The 8,297-nt window shown below is 44.5% G+C and overlaps 1 protein-coding gene across 6 annotated transcripts in view; it reads right to left on the reverse strand.

Moving 5' to 3' along the window:
- The window catches only part of Rbm47 (RNA binding motif protein 47), a 161,619-nt gene extending 153,919 nt beyond the window's left edge, over positions 1-7,700 (reverse strand). For 3 of the 6 annotated variants that reach the window (XM_076864866.2, XM_076864867.2, XM_076864861.2), the window contains exon 1: positions 6,513-6,896. The gene's annotated coding sequence lies outside the window, so the exon portion shown is untranslated. Of the gene's footprint in view, positions 1-395; positions 435-6,512; positions 6,897-7,111; positions 7,245-7,407; positions 7,477-7,659 lie in introns of those variants that run through there. The other 3 variants (XM_076864863.2, XM_076864862.2, XM_076864864.2) reach the window with 3 other exon arrangements.
- Between the last annotated feature and the right edge of the window lie 597 nt (positions 7,701-8,297).

The following is an 8,297-nucleotide window of genomic DNA, read 5'->3' on the forward strand; positions in this document are numbered from 1 at the left end:
CCAAGGTAAATCCACAACCAGAACATTCTCCCCAATAGAAAAACCCTCTGAATGAAGAAATATATCATGGATATTAGTTGATAGAATATAAAACAAAAACAAAAACATCAGGTATTGAATCTTCTGTTAATAATAACCTGCAGCACCCCGTTGAGTTTTCTGTGTCACCGAACCCTCTCCATTGTAGTTAGACAAAGGCAACTTTGTCTTGAGAAGGCGACCGAGGATGGGCCTAATCTTGGCAAGGGCTTGGTATACCAGGAACCGTGTCATTATTTTTTAAAATAAACGACAACCAACAAAAAGAAATATTATTTAAGCTATCTTCTCAAAAAAATCACAGCGCTATTATCACAGACATCAGATCCCCACTTTTAGAAAAATGAATGTTTTACCTGAGCTTGAAAAGTCCAAATAGACATTTCCCAGAATAGGAATCACCTGAAAAAAAAAGAACTTCTCCATTTCATTAAATACTTTAGTACTATGTTATTTTTCTTTTGGCACATAAAATGCTTTGTAAAAAGGATTGAGTCACAAGTTGCAGGCCAGCCTCAGCAATATAGGGAGACCCAGTCAGAAAACAAAATATGGAAAAGGCTGAGGTAGCTTCGTGGTAGAGCACCCCTGGGTTCAGCCCCTGGCCCTTCAGGGGTGGGAGTGGGGATTAATTTAAAAGAGAGAGAGAGAGAGCGCCAGATCATAGTGCCCTGATATCTTTTTGACTTGTCTGTGTGAGTGGAACCCAGGGCAACATACATGCTAAACACGAACTCTGAACTACTCATTCCCAGCCCCAAGGTAGAAACTTTTTCATTATAATTTTTAAGGTGGACATTTCCTGGGTCAGGTACCAGCATCCTGTCCCTTTTCAGCTGCACAATGCCCAGCATTTGCTGTACATCATGCACTGCCCATTGGGATATATAACTGACTCTTGCTCACCCATGTGAGGGTTATCCATCCCTCCTAGAAACAGGTTCCCTTCCACCCAGCCTCAAGGAACATGAGCAAAATGACCATGAGGGGCTGGGGTTGTGGCTCAGTGTTGGAGCTCTCACCTAGCATGTATGAGGCACTGGGTTGATCTACAGCACCACAAAAAAATAAAATTATTGTGTCCACCTACAACTAAAAAAAAAAAAAAAAACTTTTTATATTTTTTTAAAAACTTGACCAAGAGGGCTGGACTTGTGGCTCAGTGGTAAAGTGCTTGCCTAGCATGTGTGAGGCACTGGGTTCGATCCTCAGCACCACATAAAAATAAATAAAATAAAGGTATTGTGTTCATCTACAACTAAAAAAAAAAAAAATATTAAAAAAAAAAAAAAAAGACCAAGAAGCCAAGCTCAGTGATACATGCCTGTAATCCCACAGTTTGGGAGGCTGAGACAGGAGAATCGTGAGTTCAAAGCCAGCCTCAGCAATGGCGAAGTGCTAAGCAACTCAGTGAGACCTTGTCTCTGAATAAAATACAAAATAGGGCTGGGGATGTGGCTCAGTGGTCAAGTGCCCCTGAGTTCAACCCCCAGTACTCCCCCCCGCAAAAAAAAAAAATTGACCAAGAGCCCTGGTAAAGCACAGTTAGGAAGCTACAGTTTTCAGGGATCCCCTTTCATTCAAGACACACCTATGGGGGTATCACATTCATAAGAACCACAAATATTCAGTATCATCAAAGAAAAATGTCTTGTTTGGGGGAAACTGGATATTGTTTTCTTCATTAATGTGACTGACTATAATTTCTAAGTAAAATACACATTTTCAGAACCAGAAATCCATGGAAACAAGAGGGTTGATATTTTCCCAAAACACAACAGGTTTTCAGGGGTAAGCTACCACTTTGTCTTCTGATGCCATCTCTCCCAGGTGGCCTTCAGAAAGGTAGAGATTGTACTTTTGGTTTCTAAAATGACCCTAAAACCTCCATTGGGGTACTAAAAGACCTGCTGGAGCTGGGCATGGTGGCCTGTAACTCCAGTGGCTCAGGAGGCTGAGACAGGAGGATCACCCACGCGTTCAAAGCCGGCTTCAGCAATGGTGCGGGGCTAAGCAATTCAGTGAGACCCTGTCTCTAAATAAAATATAATAAGGCTGGGGATGTGGCTCAGTTGTCAAGAGCCCCTGAGTTCAATCCCCTGAGTTCACTCCCCACCAAAAAGAGACCTTCTGGATTCCAGTTTTTCTACTATACCATCAGGTTACTTTGGGGGTTTTGGTATTTTATAAACATAAACTTATATACCTCTGAACACACCAACAAATCATTTTTACATTTCCTATGATAAACAAACACTGAAGAGTCACACCAACAATAAAAATTCATATTCTATATAAAAGTTGTATAAACATAAGTGTAATTTGGGGTGCTGTCCTGAAACCAGCAGAAAGTGGAGGGAAGGCAGGCGGTGGGAGGAAGGCGAAGGGCGTGTGCCTTTTGCTATCAGCTTTGTTTTGGTTGTACCAAGAGAGGTATCTTGAATTCAATCAAATCAGCATCTCCTGTGGCCCACTAGAAACCTTCCAGTTACAGAGGTGGGAAGGAGCCTCAAGTTCCCACAGTCGCCAGTTCACCTGCAAGAGTTTAAGGACGTGGATAATTTCCCTGGGAACTTTCTACTGAATTCCACACTAGTAGCGCATGCTGAACTCACTTGTTTCTTGGCCACCTGTTCCTCTAGACTTCTCTTCCTTTCTACTTTAACTGGAAAATTTCTCCCCTACACTATTTTCAGAGCAAAAAGAGATTCTTAAAAGCAGGGTGTGAAGGGGTGTTAAATGACTCCAGGGGGAAGATGTCTCCTACCTCCACCTAACCTCCTTTCCCCATATAGATGTTGACCAAACAGAAAGAAAAGCAAGTGTGAGAAAAATCAAATCAGAATCAAGCTGTGACCAACTGAGACCATCTCAGGAGTGCTTTACCAGGTGATTCTGGATGGCACATACAAAGTGGCAGCATGCCACCACTACCCCCATGTCTCCAGCATGAGATGTTTCCAACAACTAGAGGTGGCAACAAGATGATTACTTATTATCATTTTTACATCAGTTACCTGGAGGGTCCTGAGGCCGCACCTCTCTTGTACCCCAAGTCATCCCTGCATTGCCATTTATGGGAAATCTTCACCAGGTGGTTCCCTGAAGCAATGACTGAGCAGGTGGCTGTTCTGACTAACACGCAACTCTGATGGTATTAAACCAGAAAAATCAACATCATCCTAAGACAGAGAGTGCTCCCAAGAGGAAAAATATCTCTCTTCATCAGGTCAGGAGTTGAAAGGTTCCAACATAACTTTTAACTTGGACTCATTCTGACAAGCACTTTAAGGTGCATTAAATGTCTTCATTGTAACTTTATGTAAATTGATTATGCAAATTCTGTGTTCTAGCAAAACATCTCCTTTTCCTAAATCTTAGGATTCCCAAATTTAAGCCCTCTTCACAGTAGGAAATTTTTTTGTTTTGGTTTGCTTTTTGTTTTTTCCAAGATTATGTATTCTTTGGGATACCAAAATCCCTGAGCCTGGATCCAGATCCGGTTTTAAGGAAATCTCTCTCCCACACCAGCACCCTGTACTCATTTCCTTAGCCTTTCCTTAAAAAAAAAAAAAACAAGGAGAGGACTTGAGATATGCAAGTGGAAACACACAAAAGTATTTCTATAGCAGTCAAAGCTCAAACATTTGGGACCAGGGTGGGCACACCTGTAATCCCAGCTACACAAGAGGTTGTAACAGGCCAATGTCAAATTCAAGGCCAATCTGGTCAAAGACCCTGTCTCAAAGTAAGAAATTTTATAAAAAGCTGGGGGTATAGCTCAGTGGTAGTGTGTTTGCCTAGCATATGCAGGCCCTAGGTTCAATCTTCAGAAGGACAGAGCGGTCTCAATTATTTGGGACATGATTTACTTATTTTTTTCCCCTCCAACTAAATCCTTTAGCTTTCCTTGAAGAAATGACTGGAAAAAACACAATTCTGGAAAATCAAAGCTGAAAACAGCATTCTCTGTGTTGCATAACAGATCATTTACAAGACACAGTCATAATGTCTGTGGATGGGTCTACTGTGGCAGAGGTGTGAAGTCCCATGCATACAGGTTTCATAACTGCAAAATGGGATAGGACTTATTTTAATTTGGGGCTCAGGAATAGAATTTGAGAACTAAGGGTGTGGCTCAAGGATAGAACCCTTGTCTAACATGCATAAGGTCCTGCGTTCCATCCCCAGAACTATAAAAAAGAAAAAACAAAAAGTAGAATTTATAAAGCATATTCAATCGTCTTGCAAGAAAACTATTTCATCTACATTAATCTTTTTTTAGTATTTTAAATTATTTTTTAGTTGTAGATGGACACAATACCTTTATTTTATTTATTTTTATGTGATGCTGAGAATCGAACCCAGTGCCTCACAGGTGCTAGGCAAGCACTCTACCACTGAGCCACAACTCCCTTTTTTAATCATTGATTATTAGTAACCCAAAGATTAGAGTTTAATATGAATGTTCTTATCATGTGAGGAAAACACTGAGTGTCTTAAACACTAGGTGCTCAGAACATGTGTCCAGAAACATGCAGCTTCCTTGTTTTCCGCCTTACTTCATCTTCAGGATCGATAACTGTTTTAGGTGTAATCCCTTCAAATTTTAATCAAGAGCATTTCAGTGAGGAATCAAAAATAAATATATTCAGAAGGCAAGAGAATTGATAAGCCATCATCAATTTGAGGCCAGCCTGGGCAACATAGGGAGACTCACCACTCAAAAATCAGTAAATAGATAGATAAGTAAATAATGCAATATTAAGAAGTAAATATTTTAACTACTGAAACTACAGACACTGCTTAAAATGTTGATATTGAATTCTCAATCCTATAAACTTCCGAAAAGGCAACAATCAAGAAGATAATAAAATATCAGATTTTGATTCATATTCAAAATATGTTCAAAAATACTCTTGATCTGATTCATTTAAGTGGGGGGGAGGGGTGTGGCTCAGTGACCAAGCAAGTGCCAGGCAGGCATAAGACCTTGGGTTCCATTCCCAGCAACCCTCCACCATCACCTAGGATGGGCCTGGGAGGTAGAATGTGGAAAACAAAAACAATTATTTTGTAAGAAAAGTGAAGGACTGCAGAGTTAGGCTAGAGACTTCGTTACTGTCACCTAACTTCTTCATTTGGTAAATACTGACTGTCAATCATGCAGCTAGAAACTTGTGAAGTTTCTGATTCCCTGTTCTCCCTAGGTATGGCCTCAAATGAAGTCAAAAAGGTCTACGGCTCATATATAATCAGAACAAGGTGAAGGGTCAGGTGGACACAAAAATACACAAAAACTCAAATTACCTTCTCCTTTCCCTTCCTCCTCCCACTTCCTTTTTCACATTGAATTGGTTTTCTTCCCTCTGATTATCAACTTAACATTATTCTTTAAATTGAGAGCAGCACAAACTTCCACAAAGTGCTCAGTCCCTTGGTTGGGTACTTTGGTTTGTCTAGTGGTTGTTCACCACACCACTGACAACCTTTCACCTTTTAGAATCAGCACCTGCAGTTCTTGTTCTAATCTCCAACTTTTTGTGCTCAAAACTGCGACAACCCCTTCTGTTGTATTGCCAACGCTCTGCTTTCCCTCCCCTTAAAAATCTGTGTGACTTCACCTTAAAGCTTAAATAAAATCTTCAACTGTATTCCTGCTGAAGAAAAATGAAGACACTACCAGAGAGGGAAAAATTACTTTTAGTGCAAATCAGGAATGGCCTGACTGGGTACCTAGAGAGGATGGATATTTTTCTATGACTTTGATGAGCCTCAAAATAGAAGCCACGTCCCTAAAGGCCTTGGGACAGTACCCCCAGAGTCACAAAACTTTTATCTAATTTTAAAATGAGTCATTTATTTGGAAAATTCCACTTCCACTTATTTTAACTGATTTCTTAATTATCCGGTGACTGTTAGCTGTCATCATCCGCAGGCCCTACCCGTTTCTACAGCTTGAATATTTAACTTTGAAAAAACAACCCAGCCTCCCCTGTGGGTTCCCAGCCGAGGAGAAGGAATCCAGGAAGACCCCCTTCCGCCTTGGTTAACACCTAAATGGGATGCCTCAAGTCATGAATGATTCTGCAATCTCTCTGTAACAATCCGACTCTCAAGTCACCTGTGCCTCTGGGCAGCCCAATCATGTGTTTTCAAGGGTGGGGAAAAAAAAAAAAATCTGTTTCTTTTATGGAAAAAGACTCTTTGCTACAGGAAACGTGAAGGGGCTGTCGGTACGATGATCTGCTCTTCCAAAAGCTGACGCTTTACAAATCTTTTTATAAATCCTTTACTTCCCACTAAACATACCAGAACCAGAAGCAAGACGGTGGAAGGAGCGAGATAGGGCAAACGAGCGGAAAAAAAAAAAAAAAAAAAAAAAAGGAGGGGAAAAGTTACTACTTCAAAACTGGGATCCAGATGGAAGATTCAGGGACAGAAGTGACAAGGATCACCAAAGACCACCTTACCTTTGGGAAGCATCTGGAGTCGCCCACTTGAGAAATCACCACCAGTGCCCGCTCAGTAGCAATTGACACAGCTAGGAAGTAACCTACAACATCTTCGCCGCCGCCCTCTTTTTAATGTAAAACCAAAATAAGGAGTGTCCAGCTACTCCCTCCTCGCCGCTTAAAGCAACAGATCGCTTTAGGCTTAACTCCGGGGCTCTGGGGATTGCAGTGGGTCAAACCTCTCAACTTTGGAGACGGGCGCAGAGAAGGAACTCCTCACCAGGACAACTCCCCCAAAACCCTGGCTTCCCACTGTCCCGGGCTGCGCATTCCAATAACCCGAAAGCAGCTGTGGGGTTCAATGCCCGGCGGCAGCGACACCGGCAGAGCGCGGCGATGGCCCCAGCCCAGCGGCGCCGCGTCCGCACCCCGCGGAGACCAGCGGCCCGGCTGCCCGGCTGCGTCCGTCCGGCGCGGCGCGCGGGGAGCGCTCAGGGTCTGGTCTCCGGGCTCTTCCCGGTTCCCTCCCTCCCGCCTCCCGCTGCCCTCCCCCAGCCGAGGCCATTCGCCTCACAGTAGCCAGGTTGTCTCTGTCGACTCCCTTCCCTTAAACTCACCAAACCAGATTTTTACTCCCAACACCGGCAACTTCCCGTAAATCTGCACTGAAATTTTATCCTGCTCGCTGAGCCTCCGCTGGCTGAAGGCCAGTGCAACATTCCTGTTGTTTTAGGAGCGCAGATACCTTAGCTGAAGGTTAAAAAAAAAAAAAAAAAAGAAAAGAAAAGAAAAGAAAAAAGAAAAAAATCGGCCTTGATGGAGAGATTTGGGGACTTCACCCGATGGACTCCTCCCCTGGCTCAAACAGTCCCATCCATCGCAAACAGGCAGAAAGGGCCCCAGAAAGTAGCACCTGCTCCACCTGGGGACATGTGTGCGGCTCAGGCGTCCGGCCCCCTCTGGGTGGCTCAGAGAAACCTAGCCCAGAACTAAGTTGGAGGACAGGGCGCAGAACCCCGCTGCGGATCGCAGGCCGGGCAGTCCCACCCGGGCAGTCCCACCCTCCCCCGGCCTCTCACTGGGAAAGAGGTCGTAGGAGCAGGTAGGCTCGCGGCGAGCCCCGAGGCGGGCCTGGGGCACCGGGGCCCTCCGCCCGCGTCCTCACCTGCGGCACAGCCTGGCTCGGACCCGTAGGAAGGCACGTCACGCGGCCCGAGTCCTGACCTCGGCCGGGGCCTTCACAGCAGGGCCTGGGGCCTGGGCGCCGCTGGTTCAAAGTGGCTCATTTTAATGCGCTCTGACCTGGTGTTACAGCTGGTTTCTAGAAAGGGAACAAAAACAGTGCATTTAGAAACTGCAGCCCAGGGCCTGTCGGAACCTCGCCTGATCTCGGTGGAGTTGGCTCCAACCGCGACCCCTTCCCCACTCCCACCGAACGCACCCAGCGCCGGCAACCCGCGCCCCACCCCCCACGTTACCTGTTTATACAAGAGTGAAGGCGCCTCCCGCATTTCAAAAGAGCCCTAAGCCTGTTTGGAGGCGCTGAATCCGCCAACAGGAATCGAATTCTGTGACTAAACAAACTAGAAGAGGAAGCGGGCACCACCAGGAACCTAAAACCGAGTGGTGATTTCGGGTTGCAAAGTCATTCAGCGGAGTGGGGCGGGAGGGATATTGTCTCTCCTTGGGCTACTTTAGTGGAGAAATGCTCCAAAAATACTTTTTGCTGGCTGAATGGGTTAACCTATAAAGAGCTTGGAAGAGTAAGGGTACCTGGCACATGGTGATAGTTGCCATTATTAT

Source organism: Callospermophilus lateralis, chromosome 8 (assembly GCF_048772815.1).
Source record: "Callospermophilus lateralis isolate mCalLat2 chromosome 8, mCalLat2.hap1, whole genome shotgun sequence".
NCBI classification, from domain to species: Eukaryota; Metazoa; Chordata; class Mammalia; order Rodentia; family Sciuridae; genus Callospermophilus; species Callospermophilus lateralis.